General features: G+C 32.4%; 1 protein-coding gene across 3 annotated transcripts in view; it reads left to right on the forward strand.

The window, feature by feature from the left end:
- Window positions 1-12552, forward strand: part of ZNF148 (zinc finger protein 148) — a 109264-nt gene that overhangs the window by 19800 nt on the left and 76912 nt on the right. For all 3 annotated transcript variants that reach the window (XM_072963910.1, XM_031683645.2, XM_006200895.4), the window contains exon 2: window positions 7664-7744. The gene's annotated coding sequence lies outside the window, so the exon portion shown is untranslated. The remainder of the gene's footprint in view (window positions 1-7663; window positions 7745-12552) is intronic.

Genomic DNA, 12552 nt, shown 5'->3' on the forward strand with positions numbered 1-12552 from the left:
TGGTAATTATTGATACATATTAACATTTAAGTCTGTCATTTTATTATTTATGTTTTGTTTATTTTCTCTGATCTTCATTTTTTGTTCTTTTTCTTGGCCTTCCTGTAGATTACGAGAACATTTTTTAGGATTCCATCTTCTGTAATTTGTGAAAGATTTATAATGTTTCTAAGTCTGTCTTGCTATAGTTTTTGTAGTGGTGGTTGTAGTTATTACTTAATGTATATGTGACTTATAACAGTCTCCTGGTATCAGTATTTTCTATTTCGACTGAAGTGTGGTAACTTCACTTCTCTTTTATCTTTACTTTCTTGACTTTTAAATATAATTGTTTTTAGTATAGTAGTATAATTTTTTTTTTCAGTCACTAAATGTCATCTGTAAAACTAATGATGGAAAAATAGTCTGTTGTGTATATCCATATTTCTGTTCTTTTTCTTGTTTGGAAAACTTTAGCCAGTCTTTACAGGTAGGATTGCTTGTGGCATATTCTTTTAGTTTTTCTTCTTTTGAGGATGTTTTGAATTTTTCTTCCTTTGTTCCTTGCTGTGATCTGAATGTATTCCCCTAAAATTTAAATGTTGAAATCCTAATGCCCCATGTAATGGTATTTTGGAGTTGGGTCCTTTGGAAGGTTGTCAGATCATGAGTGGGGAGCCCTCATGAATGGGATTAGTGCTGTTACAAAAGAGGCCCTCTTGTCCCTTTTCTGCCATATGAGAATACAAAGAGAAGTCTGCAACCTGGAAGAGATGCTATGCTGGCACCCTGATCTTGAACTTCCAGCCTCCATAACTGTGAGAAGTAAATTTCTGTTGTTTATAAACCACCCGTTCTGTGGTATTTTGTTATAGCAGCCTGAACAGACTAAGACATTCCTGAAGAATAGTTTCAGTGGGTATAGAATTCTTGGTTAGTAGTGTACCCCCCCCACCATTATTTAAAATATATTCTGCCACTATTTTTGGCCTCTGTATTTGGGATGAGAAATCTGGTGTTATTTTAATTGTGGTTCCGTAACATAATACATTGTTTCTGTCTGGCCACCTTCATAGTTTTTTCTTTGTTTTTTTAGTTCTTGAGCATTTAGCTATGGTGTGTCCTGGTGTAAATTTATTTGGGTTTATCTTGTTTGGGGTTTGCTCAGTGTTTTGTATCTGTAAGTTTGTATTTGTCACAGTTGAGAAATTTGCAGCCATCATTTCTTCAAATACTGTATTGTCCCCTCTCTCTTTCTGGGACTCCAGTGATATTAACATTGGATCTTTTATTACTGCCCCACAGTTCTCTAAGACTCTTAGTTTTTTTTTTTTTTCCCAGTCTTTTTTCTGTTTTTCAGATTGGGCTAATTCTATTTTTCTATCCTCAAATTCAGTGATTCTCACCCCTGCTAACTCATGTTTGTATTGAGCCTATCCAGCAAGTTTTAAAGTTTCTGTTACTGTAATTTTAGTTCTGTTATTTCCTTTTGCTTCTTTTTTTTTATAACTTCTCTTTCTTGGCTAAGATTTTCCATTTTTTCACTTGTTTCGGGAGAATTTATAATTGCTGAAACATTTTGTATTATGGTACTTTAGAATTTTTAAAAAATAGTTACAGCATCTGATTCATCTCTGTATTGGCCTTGGTTGATTATCTTTTCTCACTCATGTTGTGATTTTCTTATGTCATTTTCTATGTTATATATTATGTTAGGAAGCTGTGGGCCCTTAATATTTTTAATTTTAGCATGCAGTCACCCTATTTAGGTTTAGCATGCAGGTCTTGGCTCACTTTTGTGAGCTTTGGTTCTAATGGCAGTTTAATTTTCAGAGCCTTTGTGGTTGACTTGATTTATCTGATGCTGCTGGGGCTCCCACTGGTCCTTCCTGGTTCTGTCTGAGGGAGTAGAAGGCATTTTTCCCTACCAAACTCCCGGGTGTCTCTTCAAGAGAGAGGATTATTGTGGGATCCTCCTACTGGTACCCATCCTCATCCCCCGATTCTTCCTTGTCCCTTTGTTTCTGGGTGAGGAAGGAGAATCTTGGCCCAAACAGAGCTGCTTGTTGGCCAAGTTGGGTCCCTGAGTTTTGCCCATTTGTCTCTGTATTTCTAGGTGGAAAACGGAAGTTTCAGGTCACGTGAGGGAAGAGTTGCTTCTCCTGGTCTTTGTTTTTGGCTGGGCTTCCAGTTGATCTTGCTTGATACTGCACAGAGACTCCTTTTTAATTTCAGGGAGGAGTGTGGCTCTTGTTTACCTTCTGTTGCTGAATTGCTGGTCAGGAAATGCCAGTCTGGATTGCTGCCTTCTGATGGGTGTTGGGATATAAAACACTCTCCTGCTTTTCTGTTTCTCTCTTGGAGTCCCAAACTGTTTACCTTCCTTCTTACCAATTTTCATAATTTTCTTTTGGTTGTCCCTTGTTATTTCCATGGTTTATACTTGTGCTTGGTGAAGAGGGGCAGGGAAAAACAGATTTAGGCCTTCTTATCTAGACTGGAAGTTAAAGTCCCTTAATTTTTGTGAACTTGCATAATCTCCACCCAGTGGGTTATTTCAGCTTTGCAAATAATGGTTTATGGCCATGTGCTTTGTGAACTTTTAAGCACTATATAAATGTTTGCTTCAATTATAAACCACAGTATTGGACACCTAGGAAGTTTTTGGAAGGTAGTCAGCTAGTTCAAGAGGGTGCCAGGGAAAAGATGAATGCTATTTTACTAGGCTTCTATCACATAAATAGAATTTTGTAATGTAGTTTAATTAAAATGAAATTGTGAATTCTGGGTATTTTCTTCAAAGATGTGTTTATTTAATGGATTATTTGTATTTAAGATGTTTAACAATTTTAGTAATATATAATATTTTAATAAACATTTTTAAAAACAATATTGAAAATCTTGTGTTGTGCATCCAGTGTAATCTTAATTCATAGGTAGAAAAGGAAAGGTAAGATAAAATATCCTGCTTTTACATTCCTAGTGTTTTAATTGAGAATAAATTGGCCGCAAATAAGAAAATGTCCGTTCTATGTTAATAGACGCTAGGGTTTCTAAATGATGAGCTAGCTCATTAAATCAACTACTACTGTTGAAAAAAAACTCACTAATATATTTCATGAGTTATTCAAACTTAATATAGTTACTGCAGTTATTGAGAAATCACTGGGCTCCTTTGCAGCCACTTCTTAAGGTGTTCTCTGATTGATGGCAAATCTCAGATTCCTGATCAGGTTAAAATGATTTCTTTTATGTATGGTCACACTTCTACATTGTGTCTAATGCCTTATGTAATTCCGGGCATATGTTCTAGACAGAGGAAATAAGAATGACTAATTAATTCTGGTATTGAATAAGGTAAAATTGTCAAATGATGAATTAGCTTTTTTATGGACTACTTACATGTTCTTAAATGAGTAATTATATTTCATATTGGAAGTAGCAATTTCAGTTCACTCTTGTTATCTTTGGTTTTTAACAATGTTTTAATATGTATTTGTTCATAAAGAATTGACACTTAAAAAATCAAATTTAAATCGCTAACCTTTAATTTTTAAATGGACATTCCTATAATATTTTCTAGGGTTCCCTTAGTTATTATAGTAGGATAACTTTTGTTATAAATATCAGATAAATTTAATTTCTTATTTATTGTAGGTAGAATTTTAATTTTAAATTTTACGTTCATTGATCTTATCCTTACTTCAAAGATGTTTGGTTTTTTTTCTGACTCCCAGAATATTGCTAAGAGTAACATTAAATATATTTTAACTTGGGAATGACCTTTCTTGTTGTGCTGTGTTGAAGTAGACTTTTATTTGGAGGCAGATGATCTGGTTGAAGTCTTTGCCTTGACACTTTGGTGTTGTATAACCTTGGGTACTTAACCTCTTAAACCTCAGTTTCATCATCTATAGAATGGAGACAAACAATAATACCTGTTTAGGTAATTGCAGAGGGGAGGAACATGCAATGTGACAGATGAAAGCACTTTGTAAACTGTGAAGTACTTTGTCAGAGCGTGCTTCTAACATCTTTGAGATCTTTTAAAAATTCGCATTAGTAATGTTGATCATAATAGTGCAAAATATTTTATGATTATTTACAAAATTGATAAGTATTCAGTAAAAATTCCTATAAAAATAAAGCAGCTTTTCCTTGATTTTAGTGGTTTACTACTCTTCAAAACTAGTTTCTGTTAGTGACTTTGGGAAAGGATTACATAGTTGCTTGATAGTTTATCATCCTGACTGTGGAAGGGTTAGCTTTGGGGGGAGGTGTCTTTCCTCAACAGGTGATTTGGATTTAAAGGTTAGTTCAGTCATTTTAGTGATTTATAGTCTAAGGATTTTCTAAAAATGCTTACTGTTGTATTTTCTAACGTGGGTAGAGTTAGTTTCTTATTTGACAGATGTTTACTGGATAGGTGATTTGAAAAGGCCAAGGGAAAGTGAGTAGTCTCGGTGGCTTTATTTTACTCACTTTGGTCAACTATTTTTTAAGAATTTATCTTATTACCTCTTTGTAGGATTTTCTTTCTTAACCATGTTGATTAATTACATTAATTATGAAATATAATTAATTTTTGGTGAAAGTAAACATGGAAAATGGTTGTAAAAAAACCTGGTTAGCACAGATACTGGGATGGTTGGTTTGAATTTTGGAGGCTGTCATTCCTCCTTTGGATAGATCTGGTTGTGAAAAGTATACTCCGAGACCATCATTCAGATAGAGTTCTAACAACTTTAATTCTCAGAGCAAGTAGTGTAAATTAAAAGGACACATATGTCTATGCTTTGTTACTGTATAGAAATTCTAACCATATTCATAGAAATCTGTTCCTGGAAGAAACTTTTTTTCTTCACTTTTTTTTAAAGCATCATTCAGAAAGCTTACTAAATCACAAGTAAGAAGTAATGTAAAAGCAGAACTTGATTAATTAAAATATGATCTAGTTAAAAGATGCTAAAGGACTTTAAGCATTTTTCCACTCAGATTCTTAAGCTGTGGTGCTGGTAGTGGTAGTGATGATGAGGAGGAGGAGAGGATAGCACAGTAGATTGTGGAGGGCCTTGTAGATCATTATGAAGACCTTGGTTCTGCCACTTACTAGTTTTATAACCTCTGGTAAGTTTTATAACCCTTCAGTTTTCTCTCCCTTAAAATGTGAATAATAATAGCACCAATCTCGTAGGTTTGTTGTTTGGATTAAATAAAGTTAATATCTGCAAAGACCTAGGAGCACTGCTGAGCAAAGTACAAAGCTTGTGGTATTTATTGCATTCTAAAATGTGGAATCAATGTTAAAAAATCACTTCTTCCTTTTCTTTTGGAAAGGTAACAAAGGGAGAATTAATTGATTGTTGCTTTGATTTTCCTATGATAAATTGCTCAAACTTTAATTATAGCACTTAACACATTACATTATCATTGCAAACATTATTTGTTGTATGTTTATTTACCATCCTTGCTAAATTATGAACTCCTTTGGGCAGAGACGATGGTATTTTATGCCTGTCTTAGGAACCTTATGTAGTGTGTTATATACTTATCAGGTGATCAAAAATGTTGACTCAGTTAATGACAAAAATGTTGGCCTAATGAATGGATCAGACTACATGCCAGTAAATACAGTGAAATGCTGTTAGTCTGTTAAAACTAATGGAAGGATTGTAGCTAAGGTCCCTGCAAAGTATTTCATTTATTTTCTTTCTTAATATATGTTTTGTCTTAATGTGATTATACCTGCACAAGTGATTGTAATCAAGGAATAATTAGCCAGCACAATCTTAAACCAGAGAAATTGCTAAGCAGGTGTATTCACTAACTCCTGAAGTAGGGAAATTGGGACTGGGAAAGAGGAAGATCTTAGCTGATCATTGGGTGGTTGTCCAAGTAACTTTATGACTTTCTTTTCGTACTTGGAGGGTCTTAGTTTCCAGCCTGGTAGGTTGTTTTCTTCTCCCCATTTTTGATGGAGAGGAGTGCTAAAGGAGAAAGAGGAATAGAGGCTTGGAAGGAGAAATGAAATTGGTAGATGATGCTAAACGAATTAGGGTTCCGGAGACAGAGACTATGTGGCAGGTGAGTTAGGGGAAGTTGTGGATTTCCATGGTAGAGGACAAGTGATAGGAAAGATATTCTAAAACTTCTGTTTATAGATTTAGAATTTGAGGTTATATTATTTTGTGCATGTGGGGGATGTGTGTATGTGGGAGTAAGGCATGTTTCCTTTTCCTTCTTGCTTCTCTATTTTATTTTTGTTTCCTTATCTTTTAATGTATCTAGTTATAGTCTTTGATGTTTGACAGCCTTAATTTAGGGCTTTCAATAAAAAATGATGCAAGAAGGTGAGTACGCTTTTTGTGAATATGTTTTCAATGGAATATTAACATTTTGAAAACATTTGTCCAGCTGAAGATGTTGCTATTATTATGTGGTGACATAAGTAGTAATGTCTTGATTGTGGACTAGATATATCCAGTCAACTTTAAAAGACTCAACTACAGTAGTATGATTTTTTACTATCTTTTTGACAATAAAGCTACAGAAATACATATTTAAAAGTAGTTTTACATAATTGAGAGGAATGGCATATATCTCTTTTGAATGCTTGGAAACAAAACTTTGAAGCAGGCAATTAAGAGCTTAGTAGAAATAAATTATTTTAAAATAGATTTTTTGTTTGTAACTAGTTGGGCAACAAGCTGCTGACTGGCTAAGGACTAGAAAATGTTGAATTATCAAGAAAGGCTGTAGTGTTTGTAATCCCTTGATAAAATTGTGTAGACACAACTTTGAGTTAATATACTTGGTTATTTTCTGCAGATTTAAAGTTTCTTTAATTGTTCTGCTTTTACATTTATAGCTTTTATTGATTTACAAGATATTTATTGGGCCCCCAAAATATGTTAGGGCTGTTATATAAAATGTTTTATTATTTCTGAATAAAAATTATATTTGGCCTGTTCTTTGCTTCTAATAAAATTTTAGCTTTCACTCTCTATTTACCTCCATTTCATATACCAGGAAAAAATATCCCAGTTGCAGGAAGAAAATTATATGTGTCCAATGTCAATGCAATACCAACACAGGGTGTTACCAACACATTGGACTAATGTGTCCAATTAGTCTCTGCTAAAAGGTTGATTATAGCATGACATTTAAAAAATATCTATGGACCATTTTAGCATTATTAAATACTTTTGCTCTGAAAATTTTAAGTACTTAATATTTTTGTATTTTCAAAAACTGTATTCTTAATATAAGTAGATTTTTGAGCTGAGGAAAATGTTACTGTGGGATTTCATCAGGATGTGGTACTATTTGAGTAATTGAGAACATCAACATATATTTTAATGAAGTACATTTTGTGTCCTCTTTCCTGTTTTAAGTTGTTTAGGATAATTCTAAGTTATTGCCCTGATAGTAAAGAAATCCTAATCCTCAACTGTAAGTTAAATTTGAAGAAGTCCAGTTACTGTCTGGGTCATTTCTTACCTTCATGATATCATTTAGCACTGATGGGTCATTATAGTTGAACTGTTAGTTGTTATTAATTTTATTTAATCCAACAGTATCTATCATAGAAGGAATTTTGTCAGGTTTAGCACATTTTACCTTTAAGAATATATCTAATCCTGATTTTTGGTTGGAGATAACCTGTATTTTTGTACTTCTATAGGATAGAGGAAGGAATCAACAGCTTGGAGATTTGGCCAAGTGATCTGGCGGGATGGGCATTTGCCTGATATGTTTTATAGAGGTAATTCAACACTGTTTTTACTCAGTCTTTAGTTTTTACCTGTGATAGATGCCCATATACTTGAAAATGAACATGCATATCTCAACTGTCAGATAATACTCTGCATTTACTGGACAATTCCCTTTTCCTTTATACCTCTATATAGCATGAATGTTATATACAGATAGCGTGGTATCATTATATATAGATATGAACGTCTATACATTGAAAAGAATTAATGTTATATTAGTTCCATAGGATGAAGACCTATCTATAGGATGAGAATTCTTTTAAAGTGAGGATGTAAAAATATTAGCAGGTTCAGTGGCTATATTTTATGATTTCCTTTAACATTTCTTACTCTTTACCTAAGTTTATTTTAGGAGGAATATACATTTAAGCAGTAGAGAATGTTATAATGTAAAAAAAAAAAAAGCTTATTCCCATTCACTGTTTGTTTTTAAATTTAATTTAATTTTTTGTTGATGGAGGTGGTAATTAGGCTTATTTATTTATTTATTTATTTTATTAGGAGGTACTGGGGTTTGAACCTAGGACCTCATGTATGCTAACTATGTGCTTTACCACTTGAGCTGCACCCTCCCCCCACCATTCACTATTAATATTCATGTGTGTGTATATTCTTCCAGACATTTGCCATGCATATGCGAACATTTATATGTATACCTGTATTTATATAATCTTTATACAAATGAGATCACATCATATCTGTTTAGCAGCATGCTTTTGTTGTTAACTTCTGTATCTTTGCATATCATTCCTTTTCATTGCATTCTGTATAGTATTCAACATTTGGATGTACTGTAATTATTTTAACTAGCCTCCTATTTGTAAATATTTAGGTTTTTAGTTTTTTTGCAGTGATAAATGGGAATGTAATGAATAATCTTGGATATATCTTTGCACATATTTAAAAATATGTTTGCAGTATAAATTCGTAAGGGAAAAATTGTTAGGTCAAGAAGTGTGTATATTTAATAATTTGGTAGTTAAATTGCACAACTGAGAAGATTGCCCCAGTGTCAGTAGTCTAGGAAAATGAGAATCTCTTTATCTCTTTGATAATACTAGCTAGGGCCAAACATTTTAATATCTGTCAGTTTTTTGTTGTTTAGTATTGCTTTTCAAAACTTCATTACGAGTTTGAACATTTTTTTTTCCATTATCGTTGACCATATATGTATTTTCAGTGATTTCTTAGGTCACATGTTAGGTAAATTGTTTTCACTCAGTTTTTGCTCTTCTTTTGATTTTGTTTCTGCTTTGTAGACATTTTAACTTTGTATAGTTGAATTTAGTGATCTTTTTCTTCATGGCCAGGGGTGGGGGGTTTCCTCTGTAAGGTTTAAAAGGTCTTCACCGCTGATTGTCAGACTCACTTTTTCCTCCACATTATAACATCTCTGACGTGAATTGCTGGTTTGTCATAGTTTGGCATTATTTTTTCCTTAGTGACATAAAATAGTTTTGTACCTTATGGTTGGTAGTTTTAGATTCCGTGAACTATGGTACTTGAAAAAAGTTAACAGGTGTTCTATTACTTGAAACATTTTTTTTTAAGTGGAAGAGGTAATTAGGTTTATTTATATATTTAATTTTTTTTAATGGAGTTACTGGGGATTGAACCCAGGACCTTGTGCATGCTAAGCACATACTCTCCCACTGAGCTATACCCTTCCCCCCACTATTACTTTTTGAATTGGTTTAAATTGTTTAAAATCTTGATTTATATTGGATTTTGGTATAAGCAGTAAATGTAGAGAGCAGCTTTACCTTTTTCCAGATGACTAACTGGTTGTCCCCATTCCGATTATTGAATGATGCATTTCTTTTCTACATATTTGAAATGCCACATTTATCATATATTAAATTTCCATGTTTGTTTTGGGGGGGGGTCCTGTTTTTGAAATCAGTTCTGTTCAATTCATCTGCATACTTACTTTTTGTACTGGTAGTTTTGAAAGAATTCAATAAAGGAAGTGCTTATAAAATCAATTATACATAAATGATTTCTTAATATAAATTGTAAAATTAGTACTAATGAAGAAGAGGTATATATACACAGTAACAACTAAAAAGATAAAATGCCTGGGAGAAGTCTACTTGAAAAAAATTTCAAAACTCTACTGAGGGATAATAAGAAAATTTGAATCAACTCAAATTTTCAATAGGAAGATATGATGATAAAGCTGTCATTTCACTATAGAAATACTATTGATTTGTGTCTGTTGATCTACTATCTTGTTACCTTACTGAACTTCCTAGTTCTAATATTCTTTTTGTGGATTCGTTGGGAAATTTCTATGTATGAGATCATATCACTAGAGAATAAGGGCAGTTTTATTTCTTCTTTTCTAATCTTGATGCCCTTAGTTGCTGTATGTATGTACATATATATGTATTTTTGCATACTTTATTTTACTAGCTAGAACCTAAAGTACAGTGTTGAACAGAAGCGGTAAAAATGGGCATCCTGATTTTTAGGAGGAAAACATTCAGTGTTTAACCATTAAGCATGATACTAGTTGGTTTTTTTTTTATCAGTTTGAAGAAGTTCTCTTCTACTGTTAGTTTGTTGAGAGTATTTATCATGAATGGTTGTTGGATTTTGTTGAGTGCTTTTCTTCTTTGTTTATTGAAATAACCATGTGGTTTTTGTCCTTTATTCTCTTAATATGCTGTATTACATTAACTGATTTCCAGATGTTAAACCACCTTTGCATTTATGGGGTAAATATTACTTGGTCTTGATGTGTATATAATCCTTTTTTAATCTGTTGCTAGGTTCAGTTTGCTAATACTTTATAAGGATTTTTTGAGGATTTTTTTATCTGTGTTTATGAGAGACACTGGAGTAGAGTTTTCATATGATGTCTTTATATCAAAGAAACTTTTGGCTTCATAGATTGAGTTGCAAAGAATATTCTCTTCCTCTGTTTTGTGAAGGAGTTTGTGAAGGATTGGTATTTCTTCCCTTAAATATTTGATCAAATTCATCAGTGAAGCCATTTCTTTGTGGAAATTTAAAAAATTTTTCTTAATTGAAGTATAATTGATTTAGCGTCTGGTGTACAGCATAGTGATTCAGTTATACATATTCTTTTCATTTTTTAATTATAAGTTATTACAAGCTATTGAATATAGTTCCCTGTGCTGTACATGTACAATAGGACCTTGTTATTTATCTATTCTGTATATAGTAGTTGTATGTGCTAATCCCAAACTCCCAATTTATTCCCCTCTACCTTCCCTTTTGGTAACCGTAAGTTTGTTTTCTATGTCTGTGAGTCTCTTTATGTTTTGTAAATAAGTTTATTTGTGTGATTTTTTTTTTTATTTCACATGTAAGTGATATCATTTGATATTTGTCTTTCTCTCTCTGACTTCACTTAGTATGATAATCTCTAGGTCTTTGTGGACTTTTAAATACTAATTTAGTTATATTCTGATTTTTCTGTTTCCTCTTTAATCAGCTTATGTGTCAGCAATGTATGTCTTGTTAGGAATTTCATAGAAGTCATTTAATTTGTTGGCATATTTTTGTTTATAATATTCCTTCCCTTATAGTTCTTTTTTGTCAAGTCAGTAATAATATCCCTTCTTTCATTCCTGATTCTGATAATTTGTATTTTTTCTCTTTGTTGTTGGTCAGTCTACCTAAAAGTTTGCAAATTTTGTTGATCTTTTTAAAAGAACCACATTTCTCTCTAGTTTTCTGTTTTTCTCTTTCTCTTTCCAGCTTGCTTTATAGTTTAGTTTGCTCTTTTTATTAAAGTGGAGGCTCATGTCATTGATTTGAGACTCCTCTTCTTTTTTTTCCAAATATACTTAAAGTTATACAATTCCTTCAAAGTACTTCTTTAGCTGCATCCCCATAAATTTTGTTATATTTGTTTTGTTTTCATTCCATTAAAAATATTCTCTAACTTATCTTTTAATTTCTTCTTTGACCCATATATTACTCAAAATTGTGAAGTTTAATTTTAGACACTTGAGAATTTTCCAGTTGCTAATTTAGTTGATATCTAATCTAATTCTTTTGTGGTTAGAGAATGTACTTCGTATGACTTGTAGGGCTTGTTTAATGCCCTAGCATTTGATCTGTACTGCAGAATGTTCCATATGTGCTTGAAAACAATAGGTATTCTGTTGTTTGCTGGAGTTTCTGTATATACCAGTTAGGTCTAGTTGGTTGAGAGTGTGATTCAGGTTTCCTATATCTTTATTAATTTTCTGTCTAGTTATTCTATGAATTATTTAGAGTGGGGCATCAGAATCTTCAAGTACAATTGTTGAATTTTCTGTTTTTCTTTTTAGTAATGTTACTTATTGCTTTATTATTTTAGGGCTCTTTATTACTGTCATTATGAAATACCTTTTTTTTTTATCTCCAGTAGTATTTGTATTAAAGTCTGTTTTGTCTAATATTTGTATAATCACTCCAGCTCTCTTATGGTTACCCTTTCCATAGTATATCGTTTTTCCCCATCTTTTTACTTTCAGTCTTGAATGTAAAGTGTGTCTCTTGTTCACAGCATATGGTTGAACCTTGCTTTTTTGTCTGGTCTGAAAGTTTCTGCCTTTCCATTGGGCTGTTTAGACATTCAAACTTTATTATGGACATGGTTGAATTTACGTTTGCCATTTTGCCATTTGTTTTATATATGTCTCTTACGGCTTTTGTTTCTCTGTGCTTCCTTTACTGCCTCCTTTTGTATTGAATATTTTTTACTGTGCCATATTAATTACTTTGTTGATTTCTTTTCCAAACATAATTTAAGATACTTTGTGGTTGCTGTGGTGCTTAC

This window comes from Vicugna pacos, chromosome 1 (genome assembly GCF_048564905.1).
Source record: "Vicugna pacos chromosome 1, VicPac4, whole genome shotgun sequence".
Lineage (NCBI taxonomy): Eukaryota > Metazoa > Chordata > Mammalia > Artiodactyla > Camelidae > Vicugna > Vicugna pacos.